Source organism: Microcebus murinus, chromosome X, assembly GCF_040939455.1.
Source record: "Microcebus murinus isolate Inina chromosome X, M.murinus_Inina_mat1.0, whole genome shotgun sequence".
Taxonomy (NCBI): domain Eukaryota; kingdom Metazoa; phylum Chordata; class Mammalia; order Primates; family Cheirogaleidae; genus Microcebus; species Microcebus murinus.
In genome coordinates, this window is record NC_134136.1 from 71,183,456 (window position 1) to 71,195,295 (window position 11,840).

Sequence of the window (11,840 nt, forward strand, 5' to 3'; positions counted from 1 at the left end):
GAGTGTTTTGATAATATCAGACAGCACTACCTCCACACAAATACTTTATAGTTGAGGGGGCCACTTAAACAACTTTTCTCAGATTAAAGGAGCAGATTTTTGACCCCTATTTATCCTTACCACATTTGTGAAGCTTGAGTGGGTGTTCACCCATCCCAGTTCTGCTACTTCACTACCCCCCAAACTTTACTGTGGTGGAAAATAAGGACTCACCCAACACCTGGGGAATTAGAGTGCTTTTATTTAGGTACTAGAGCTGGTCACACAACACTAAAGCTTGTCCTTTAGGGCAAGTTCCACCTACTCTCAGGGAGGTCAATTGGCACATACTTTACACTTTATATTGACTCAGTCACACAGGGTGTGGATGATTCTCATAAAAAAGCACCATCTATTGGTTTGGAGATTAAACTTGGTGTGTGATTATGTAAACAAACAAAAATCCAAAAGTAAGAAATATAGCTGTTGTAGATCAGAAGGAATGAGCAATGAACTCCAGAAGTATGAAGAATAAGAGTGAAAGGACACATATAAAAGGGAATATCAGCTCTCAAACAATAAACACCAACCAAAATCAGAATATTGAAAGGACAGATGAAGAATTTTGAATATTGATTATAAGGAAGCTCAATTAAATATGAGATAAAATGGAAACCCAACACAAGGAATCCACAAAAGCAATGCAGGAAATGAGTGAAAAATTCACTAAAGAAATTGAATTATTAAATAAAAATCAAAGAAAACCTCTGGAAATGAAAAAAACAATCATTCAAAGAATTACACAACACAGTGAAAAGCCTTAAAATAGGTCAGATAAGGCAGAATAAAGAATCTCAGAGATTGAAGACAACACGTCTGATTAAATAAGTCTGTTATAGAGCAGAGAAATAAGAGAAATGAGCAAAGCTTATGAGAAATGTTGGATTAAGTAAAGAGTACTAACGTGAGAATTATGGGCATCCCTGAGGGTGAAGAGAAACTACGCAAGGGTTGGAAAACCTATTTGAGGTAATAATTGAGGAAAAATTTTTTGGCCTTGCTAGAAATCTATATATTCAGCTACAAGATGCTCAAAGAACTCCTGGATGATTCATTGCAAAGAGGTAAACACCACAACACATAGTCATCAGACTGGCCAAAATAAAACATGGAAGACATGCTCCTACAAACTGTAAGGTGGAATTATCAGGTAACTTACAAAGGAGAACCCATCAGACTAACTGCAGATTTCTCAACTGAGACTTTACAAGTCAGAAGACATTGGGGCCCCATTCTGAGTATTCTTACATAGAATACTGGCCAGCCTAGAATTTTGTATCCTGTCAAACTGAGTTTTTTTAAGACAAGACCTGTTCTATATGAAGTACTCAGAACTGTATAATACACAGATCAACACAATAGACAAACTCCAGTGTAAAATCACCTAAAAAAAAGCAAAAGATCAAAGCACATATATCACGGTGTCTCAAGAGATAAAACAAAACAACCAGTTCTACTCAACAGGATGCACAGAAATCCACCCCACTTATCAATTCTTTCTATAAATATGAATGGCTTATACTCTCTACTTAAAAGACATAGGGTGGCTGAATGGATAAAAAAATGCAAGCCAAGTATCTGATATTTCCAGGAAACACATCTAACCCAGAAGGACTCATTCAGACTCAAGTTTCCATTTGCATGGAAAACAATATTCCATGCAAATGGAAACTGAAGGAAAGCTGGCATAGCAGTTCTCATATCAGATAATGTAGTCTTCAAATCAACAAAAGGCATTCCATAAAAAAGACATCTGTACGAGAATGTTTATAGCAGCACAATTCACAATTACAAGGATGTGGCAACAACCCAAGTGCCATCAATATATGAGTAGATTAATAAAATATGCTATATGTATACCATGGAGTTCTAGACAGCCACAAAAAACAGTGATGATCTAGCACCTCTTGTATTATCCTGGATAGAGCTGAAGCCCAGCCTACTATGTGAAATATCCCAAGAATGGAAAAACAAGCACCACATGTTCTCACCATCAAATTGGTATTAACTGAATAATACTTATATCCATATTTAGTAGTAACTTTCATTGGGTGTTTTGAAGGTGGGAGGAGGGAGGAGGGGATGGCTATATTCACACTTAATGGGTGTAGTACCCACTGTCTGGGATATGGACATGCTTGAAGCTCTGACTCAGGTGGGCCAAAGGCAATTTATGTAACCTAAACATTTGTACCCCTGTAACATGTTGAAATAACAAAAAGGAATATATAAAAGGTGTGTGTTGCATATCTTATATTAAGGTTAATAGAGATGATACTATGGAATGTAGACATCTGAACTTTAAAATAATTATCACCAACTACTGATTTCCTTCCCAACATGCCAGAAAATTTCTCTTCATGCAATTTTTTTTATTTCTCAGTAAATGACAATTACATTATTTGTGTCTTTAAGGCAAAAGCCTCCAACTCATCCTGGATGTATTTTTGTGTGTGTCATAACCAAGAATGATGGCTATGAAGTCTTTCTCATTACCTCTGCAGACATCCTACTGGTATAAGTCACAACCATATCTTGCTATATTGTCTTCTCTAGTATCTCTATTCAACTTTACCTTCAATCAGTATATCCTGAATAAAGAATCCAGAACCATTACACTAAAAAATATAATTCAGTCAGATCCTATTAATCTTCTGTTCCGAATGCTTCTATGGTTTCCAATTTCATTTAGTAAAAGACAAGGTTCTTATAATGATCTATATTATCCTGTCCCCTGCTACTTTCCTAACTTTACCTCCTGCCTTCTTTTACTTGCTTGTTGAGTTCCAGCGAGATTGATCTACTTGCCATGTACCAATATTCCAAACACTCTCTCACCTTGGGGCCTCAGTAATTGCTGTTTCCTCCACCTGGAACATTCTTATCTCAGATATTTTCATGTATCAGTTCCTCACTTCCGTCAAGTCTGTGATCAAATATCACATTAAATAAGCCTTCTCTGGCCATTATAGTTAAAATAGGATCACCTCCCTGCTACAGGTTCTCTATCCCCTTTATTTTGCTTTATTTATGCCCATAGCATTTATCTTCTGACTTTTTAAATATTTTATTTGTTCATCTGTTTAGTATGTCTAGCCCCACTAGTAAAAGCCTCCATGAGGACATATTTTTTTTCTGTATTGCCCCTCTCCTGTATGCTAATCACCCATAAGTATAGATGATAAAAAATATTTATTGAATTAACAAAAGGATCTCATTAAAAATTATCTCCTTCAACTCAAACTCAGGATAGCAAATGATTAAAATGTCAGCAGACTAAATTTTAAGCAGAACTACATAAAAATTAACTTGATTAAATAAACAGGCAAACAAAGCAAACAGATAGCTTTAAATAATTTAGAAATAGTAAAAGCTTTTCTTTATGATAGATGATAAATTATTAACCATTCTTTTCTTGGCATGATTAGCAATCAACCGAGATGAATTTTTAGGTATGAAGTTCTCTAATCCAATGCTAATATCTCTTTGGGCTAGCATCAAAGGTTGAAAGAGGGAACACTGCCTAAATTATACAATATTGTGGACCTCTATGCATACCTTTGTAGTTTGCTCTTCTCTCTCTTCCTCCTTCTTTCCCTCTTTCACTTTCTTCCTTCCTTTTTTTCATTCTTTCTCATATATTATTCATTTTTAATATATTCAGATATTGGATTAGTGCTAAATAAACCCTAAAATGGCTTTTTTATCCACTTTTACTAAATAAAAATATCATGGATTTATATTCCCTATATCCACATCTATGATAAACTAGTTATGCACATCCTAATAATCAGAAAACAGTGAGGATCTTGAGATAACAAGTGACCACATTAAAACATATGTCTGGAGCTTACAAGCTAGTTTTAATCAAAACATGTTTAATTAAATTACTTTTCTCCCAATTAAAATACTCAGTTAAATAGTACAGAAATCCATTAACTATGGCCCACTTTGGTGGGACCAAAGACCTGTATATAAAATGCAGAAATATAAATAAATTACTGGACCCATTTCTCAGTTAGAGGGCATTGCTACAAGATATAAAATTATGGATATATATTCATAGTCTTCTATTATAAAATAAATGATATGAGATTCACACATGTTCTTCTCTAGCTATCTTTCCAATAGAAAATGATAATGTATTGTGTAGGTGGGCTACAGAGTCCCTAATGCTTTTGTAATGCCTAGCCCACAGTAAGTGTTAAATATATGTTAGGTGAATGAATAGGTATATGATTAATATTTGAATCATGGTATATGCATGTCTTACAGTTTAAATATTATAACATATTTTTTATCATTTCCAATTTTCATTACTACACAGAGTGTTAAAGTGTCCTTGAATCATCTTGAGCCACATCATTATTAATTCACATTTGCATGTGTCATTCATTTCCATTACTCAATTAATATTAACAAAAGCTTTGGGGATAAACAGGTAAGATTAGTCCATGCTTATACCTATAGATGAAGAAACGGAAAGTCAGAAAAGCAAAGTGACTTGTCCAAGAACACTAATGCTTCAAATTCTGAACCCATCTGCTGGTCTTCTGATTCCTTATATGATGCATATTCATCTGTACTTAAAACAATTTTAGAAATTTGATGACAATTAACCATCTATGTCTTATTTTGTTTCATCATTCAAATAACTGCCCTTCTTTGAGCAATAGTATGTCATAAAATAATGAAAGAATTAAATTTTGTAAAATCTAATATTATGGTAGTGACCAGTAAGCACAATGAATCACCGTCAACCACATGCTGTTTTACATGGAATGGTAGCTAATTATTATTAATTATAAAGTCTTTTTTTTTTTTTTACTTTGTAAAATATCAACCATACATCTATCCTCCACTATTTATCTTTTAATTTAGATATGATGAATTTCATTTTGTTAAAAATATACTTTCTCCATTCCTTCAAATTCTAAGCTAGGATATCAAAAATAGAATTAAAACTATCTACAGAAAATTGATTAATCAAAATTCTCACAGGAGTTTTGGGGTCCAGTGTTTAGTGTAAGTCAAAATTGACCTTATTTTCTTTAAAAAAAATCACGTTCATGTAAATGTAACAATAAAATTCTTAAAACAGTAATGAAAATGTATTTCTATGTATAGGAAAATAATTAAGCACATTTCCTTAAAAGCCATATTAAGGACATTTAAATATTTTTATAATTATTTTTCATATACTGTTTTTCAAATAATTTTGAATTTTGGCAGCTAAGCAAAAGATTAGTGTTTCAATATATATTTTGCAATTAAACCAATTACATTGTTCTAATGGCTAACAGCTGAAATATGATATGCTTTCAGATTAAATTTGATTCAGAGCCAAACAATTTTATACAAATTCTAAATTTCATCTCCTGCCTTCTTTTTGTAATAGAGTCATATCCCTTAGAAACAAAGAAACCTCAGATCAGGGTTGTATTCCCATTTTTTTCTTAATATATTGCTCTAAAATTCTGGATTAATTATAATCTCTTAATCTTTGCCATTCATAAAATGGGGGTAATCACCCTGAGTGGCCCCAGGTTTTGTGGGACCAAAAGCATCTATATTTGGAGGTGTCTTCTTTAAGAAAAATAATGTAAAACCTGTGCAATTAAATGGCTCTTAATCAGTATCACTGTAAACCTACATATGTTATTAATACAGATACAATTTGAAGGAAAAGTAAACTGCCATGTATGCATTCACAACACAGCATGTTTTTACTCTGTTACCCTCTCCTCAATCCTGGGAGAATTAATAGCTACATCACAGCTTTGGGTAAGGATTGAAGTCCAGAATTCTGTGTGTGTACACACACACACACAAAAAAAAAAAACAAAACACACACACACACACACACAGAGAGAGAGAGAGAGAGAGAGAGAGAGAGAGAGAGAGAGAGAGAGAGAGAAACTTAGTGGGCACTTCAGAAAACACTGATTTCCTGTTAAAAGTAAGAGATTAAGAAAATACCTTTTCAGTCCCCCAATTTTCATTATTCACGTCAGAATGAAGAAAATCATCATGCCCATTGTAACAGCTGTTACTTTTAATTAGCTATGGGAATTCCATTCAAAAGGCATTTATTGAGAGTTCACAATATGCAAAGGGACAACGGTACATAAGTGAGTAAGATATAATAGCTAAACAAAGGTTGCTCACAAAGGTGCTTTGTGTAAGTCAAAATTTACTTTATTTTCTTTAAAAAATGTGCAAATTCCCAAGGCAATGATAAAAATTTAATTTCTATGTGTAGGAAAAGAATGAAGCACATTTCATTAAAAGCCCTATAAGGAAATTTTAATATATTTATACTTCTTTTTCACATACCATTTTTCAAATAATTTTCAATTATGACAGCTAAGCAAAATATTAGTGTTTCAAAATATATTTTCCAATTAAATGTGACTACCTTCTTGTGCTCCAGGGCTTAGTTGCATGGAGATCAGTGGTTCTCAACCCTGACTGCAAACCTGATGCCTCATTGCCATCCCAAAGTTTTGATTCATTTGTTGGGATAAGAGGAGAGGAGAATAAGTATTATGCAAAAACTCTCAGGTTATTAGAATTTACATCCAGGATTGAAAACCACTAATGTAGGGTTTCTTATACTATTTTTTTGGATCATGGTAATAGACCTGATTTTTGGTCTAGCCACTCTAATAAGGAGATTTGTATACTATTTGCTATGAACTAAACGTTTGTGTCCCCTGATAATTCATATGTTGAACCCCTAATCCTCTTGTGATGATATTTGAAGATGGGACATTTAAGAGGTAATTACGTTACAAGAGTTCAGGGGGATAGAACCTTCATGATAAGAGTAGTGCCCTTAGCAGAGACACCAGAGAGCTAGAGTTCTCTCTCCTTCTCTCTCCCTCTCTGTCCGCCATCTACCTCTCTCTCCCCACTCAGTGTTGTTATTGGAGACATTGATAACTACAAGTTAGAAGGTATTACTTTTATAATAGCAAAAATATAATCACAGGATTCTTAGAAAACAATGAGTATAGACAATTCAGGGCTCTAACATAAAAAGCAACCTAGTATCTTTGAGATGGAAGGCATAGGGAACTTATATGTAGACATATAAAAAGGAAAATGGGGATACTTTAAATTGATACTTTACCTGAGAAGAAGATGTTTTGGCCACAGATGTTTTGGCCTCTATGATGCAGATTCATATGTCTTTTAAAAACCTGGCCTAACTGTATCATATTCCATCAGACACATTTTAATAACCCAAGTGGCACTGATGAAATCTCAACACATATTTACCCTGAAGCTAATCCCAAATTTATAAACTCAAAATGTTCAGAGGCCAACTATAATGTGTTCAGATTCATAATTCCTTTATTAAAAGCAAACATTAAAACAATGAATAAAATATTTAACATAAATTCACATAGCTGTGGCAATTCAATACACTAATTCAACTTACTTTTGTCAAGCACCTTTGTTAGTCAGAGCTAAAAATAAAAATAAAGAACATTCTTCAAAATGATTCATAAGGTTATTTTCTAATCAATGGTAAATAATTCTGACAAAATTGTATTGACTTTAATAGTTTAATTGCTTCTGAAATAGTAATGTTATTTTTTACAAAGAAATTGTAGAATCAATGTTGATTTAATTTATTTAGGGTCATGAGACTTTTTATTAATAATAGGAAATATTGAATGTTAAGAAAATGAAGCTGAACTATCCATTTTTGACAGCATAAAGTAAACATTCACAAGAGTTTAACTGAACCCTGCATTGAGTAAATTTCCTGTATTACTTTGATTTCTGCCAATGAATTTGATTTGAGAAAACTTTAATTTTATAAAAGCTCTTCACTAGTCAAAAATAAACATAGGATCATAAAAGAAAGGAAAAAAGGCACACTCAACGTTAATTTATATAGAGGTCAGACCCCTCAGTTTGGAGTTAAGCACATGCATCTCCCTTCAATCAGTTTTTCCTCACAGGAGTGTTCAAAAATTTTTGTATAGGCAATGCTTGGGGCTGAAAATTTGGTTGGAAGTCAGGCAGGATATCTTAAGGATTGCTCTTGAAGATATTTACTGTTTTAACTTAGTCTGTGTATTAATTGAAGGTGGAGACACAGATGAACCTCCTTATGTACCCCTTAACACTGTCACTATCTCTTGCTTTTCCTCAGGAAGCTCAGTCTTGAACTGTTTCCTATCCTCCCCAAAGCTGGGCAGAAACTGTGCATGTTTGAGAAAGAATCTCTGCATATGTTATCTAGCATTCTCTCCACTATTTAAAACACACATGGGCTTCATGGGCTTAGTTTCCTACAGGACTTTAATGCCATTCTTTCATCATTCATCCACTGTCCAAGGAGTCAGTTATATAAAGCACAACTTTTATTTTACTTTTTTTCAGAAATACTCTTGAACACATCATCCATTTTGTTGTTCAGTTGCCTTTTTGTAACAATTATCACCTAACATATGACAGATATTCTGTTAGTGACATTCATAGACAATGTTTAATTTCATACAACAATGTTGGAACTTATCTTTGCTTATCATCATTATACAGATAATGAAACTGAGCTTTGGAGAAGATAACATACACAGATAAGGTAATAGAAATGAGTACAAGTGAGCAAAACTATATTAGGTGCTCATGAAAGCCTCCTCATTTTCTCTACCAGGAGGCCAAATGCATTTCTCAACCTCTCTTGGAGTTACATGGGGCCAAATGGGTCAGTTCTGGCCAATAGAAGTTAGCCAGAAGTGGTGTGTGCCATTTCTAGGACTGGCCTCTAAAGTCTCTCATGCAATCTTCCAAGTTCTCTTTTGGTCTTCAGCTCCTGACCAAATGCAGAGATTTTATTTTTAATTCTATTTTTTATTTCAGCACATTACAGGGGTACAAATGTTTACGTTGCATATATTGCCTTTGCCTCACCCAAGTCAGAGCTTCAAGAATGTCCATCCCCCAGATGGTGCGTACCACACACATTAGGTGTGAATATACCCATCCCCTCCTCCCCTCTCCCACCCTTCCGACACCACCATCAAATTGGTGTTAACTTATCAACACTTATGTGCACATATAGTAGAAACATTCATCAAATGTAGAGATTTAGTGAATGTTGTTGAAGCCCTAGGAAGTGGTAGCACTGCTTATTGGAGGAATTTGTTTTTCTGAAAGTCTTCTGAAAGAAACCCTCACCCCTAACTGTGCTGTTAACACACCTAGACTTGAAAAATGAATGAAAAAGAGATTTATTAAGAAAGCCATTGGGAGTTGGAGGCTTTTTTGTTAAAGCAGGTAGACTATCCCTACTAATACAATAGAGCTGTTTTATCTAATACTAATACTGTACTGATACAACAGAGATGACACTCTTTTTTTGTTTTTTCTTTAGAACAATAAAAACTTTTATTACATGAGCTAAGACAGGAGGGAAGAGGAATTATTTGCCTTTCTGGACCTTGATTTTCCTCAGAAAGAACTCCATCTCCTTGCCCTCTAGCATACAGCCATCTGCTCGGCCACACTGGCCTGGTCTGGATGTAATGCATGGGAGAAGCTTGGTCTACTGGAAGTGCACCTCCAGAAGACTGCTGCTTTGGGCATTCTTTTTGTTTTTTACCATATTTCTTATGAATTTTCCTTGATCATTTTTTGTTGTTGTTGTTTAAAATCTCTTCTTCCTCAGAAGTCAGCTTGGCCCCCTTCTTGTGGCCCAGGGGCAGTGCTTACTAGGACTTGTACCACTGTCAGTACAGTGCTGTCAGTAAGCATGATGCAATTTTTTACCAATGTCTTGGTGCAGACTAGCTTGTTATTGGATGCATTGTACACATAAATGATTCTTGTTTTGCAAGTACAACATTCTGAACCCAAGGAGAAATTTGCCTCATCCAGCCTCAGGGCATGGTATTTCTTGTTACCTCCCTGCCTTTGGATGGTGTGCATGCAGGTCGGGGGTGATCCAAGTCATATTTCTGCTTCTTGCAGTAAGGCTTTCTCTTGCCCCAGGTCTTGCTGTGTTTGTGACAGTTGTGCCTAGTGATGGCCATAACTCAGTGCTGGCTGGAAAGACCAGAAATGGCACTATCATCTTTATCTACTTCCATTCACTCCCTTACACTTTACATTCTAGAGAGCCAATTTATCTATTGTTCAAACACATAATGATCTCTCCCTCCTCACCATTGCATATGATACTATGCTACTTCTGCCTCTGCATCCTTCTATGGTTTATCTGCCACCAAACTCTCATTCATTTTTTTTTTTGAGACAGAGTCTCACTTTTATTTTTTTAGCGTATTATGGGGGTACATATATTGCCCATGCCCCCCTTTCCCCTCGAGTAAGAGCTTCAAGCATATCCCAGGCTAGAGTGAGTGCCCCGGCGTCAGCCTAGCTCACAGCAGCCTCAAACTCCTGGGTTCAAGCAATCCTGCTGCCTCAGCCTCCCGAGTAGCTGGGATTATAGGCATGCACCACCATGCCTGGCTAATTTTTTCTATATATATTAGTTGGCCAATTAATTTCTTTCTATTTATAGTAGAGACAGGGTCTTGCTCTTGCTCAGGCTGGTTTCAAAATCCTGACCTCGAGCAATCCGCCAGCCTTGGCTTCCCAGAGTGCTAGATGTGAGCCACCGTGCCTGGCCTCGTTTATTCTTTAAGTGTAATTTTTAAATGCTGTATTTTGTTAATACCTAGTGTCAAATTAATATTCTCCTAAAGCTCCCTCCTTATATATTTTAAGTTTGATCCAAAGGCTTCTCAGTATATAGTGAACTGTACCTTAACTAGATGTGTAAGCAGGCTGTAACCCATTCTTTTTTTTTTTTTTTTTTTTTTTTGGCTGTCAAGGTCTACTTTACTTAGATCCTTTGTTGGTTTTATAGACATACAGAAACAATGAAGTAGGAAGGGGCAGCGGGGGGTTAGGGTTGATCAATTACAAACAGCCTCTGGCAGCAAACCTGAAATATCTTGCAGTTTTTTCCGGAACGGTCGTTAAGCACTTTTTTGGCAACTCAGGGTATTTTCTGCTCAGGGTATTTCCGGGTTAAGAACTTCAAAGGCCTCGGTCCCCAACATCTCTCCCTCTCTTTATTAATATGAGGGAGATTTATACAGGTTGGTGGAGAGCCTGTCTTAGGCTACGCGATGGGCTTCCTCGACCAGCACCCCAAATATAAGATCGGGCGATCAATGTGAAGGTGAGGCCTCTGTCTTAGGCTATGTAGGTGGCATCCAGCTCTGGCACTTCTGATGAAGTGTGCCCCCCGGGCATGGACCTACAATATTCCTGTCATGGAGTTACCTCACTGTCGGCGGGGTGCGCATCTGCTACGCGGCATCACGATAATCCCGTCATGGGCGTCTCCACATTCTTTGGCACCAACTGCGTTCCATGTCTGAGGCAAGATTTGAGAAATTCGGACCTTCAGTGGGTGTATTGGGAGACTCTTCATGGAGGTCTTCTCTGGAGCCTCTTTGTTCTAGCCGTTGGTAGAACACGGAGACTGATTTTTGTGTGGCTGCATCTACCTGCCACGTATAATTGTAGACCTGATGGATGTTAGCTGCGGTGGTGCTCTCGATCGTGACCAGAACCAGGCACAGGAGGGGCAGTGCCTTCTCTCGGGAAGTCATTGTATTTCTGGAAGAGAACAAAATTAAGAATTCTTCTCAGGGGGTTCCCTGGGTGGATTATATAACTTAATTGTTCTCTCTGGCAGCCACCTGGCGTTTCCTGCCTGGGTATCATAGATACAGGCATGTCCCTTTCCCCATATGAGGACGGGGTCA

At 36.2% G+C, this 11,840-nt stretch overlaps 1 pseudogene; it reads right to left on the reverse strand.

Moving 5' to 3' along the window:
- Positions 1-9,481: 9,481 nt before the first annotated feature.
- On the reverse strand, positions 9,482-10,091 carry LOC105861861 (small ribosomal subunit protein eS8 pseudogene; annotated as a pseudogene).
- Positions 10,092-11,840: the final 1,749 nt, after the last annotated feature.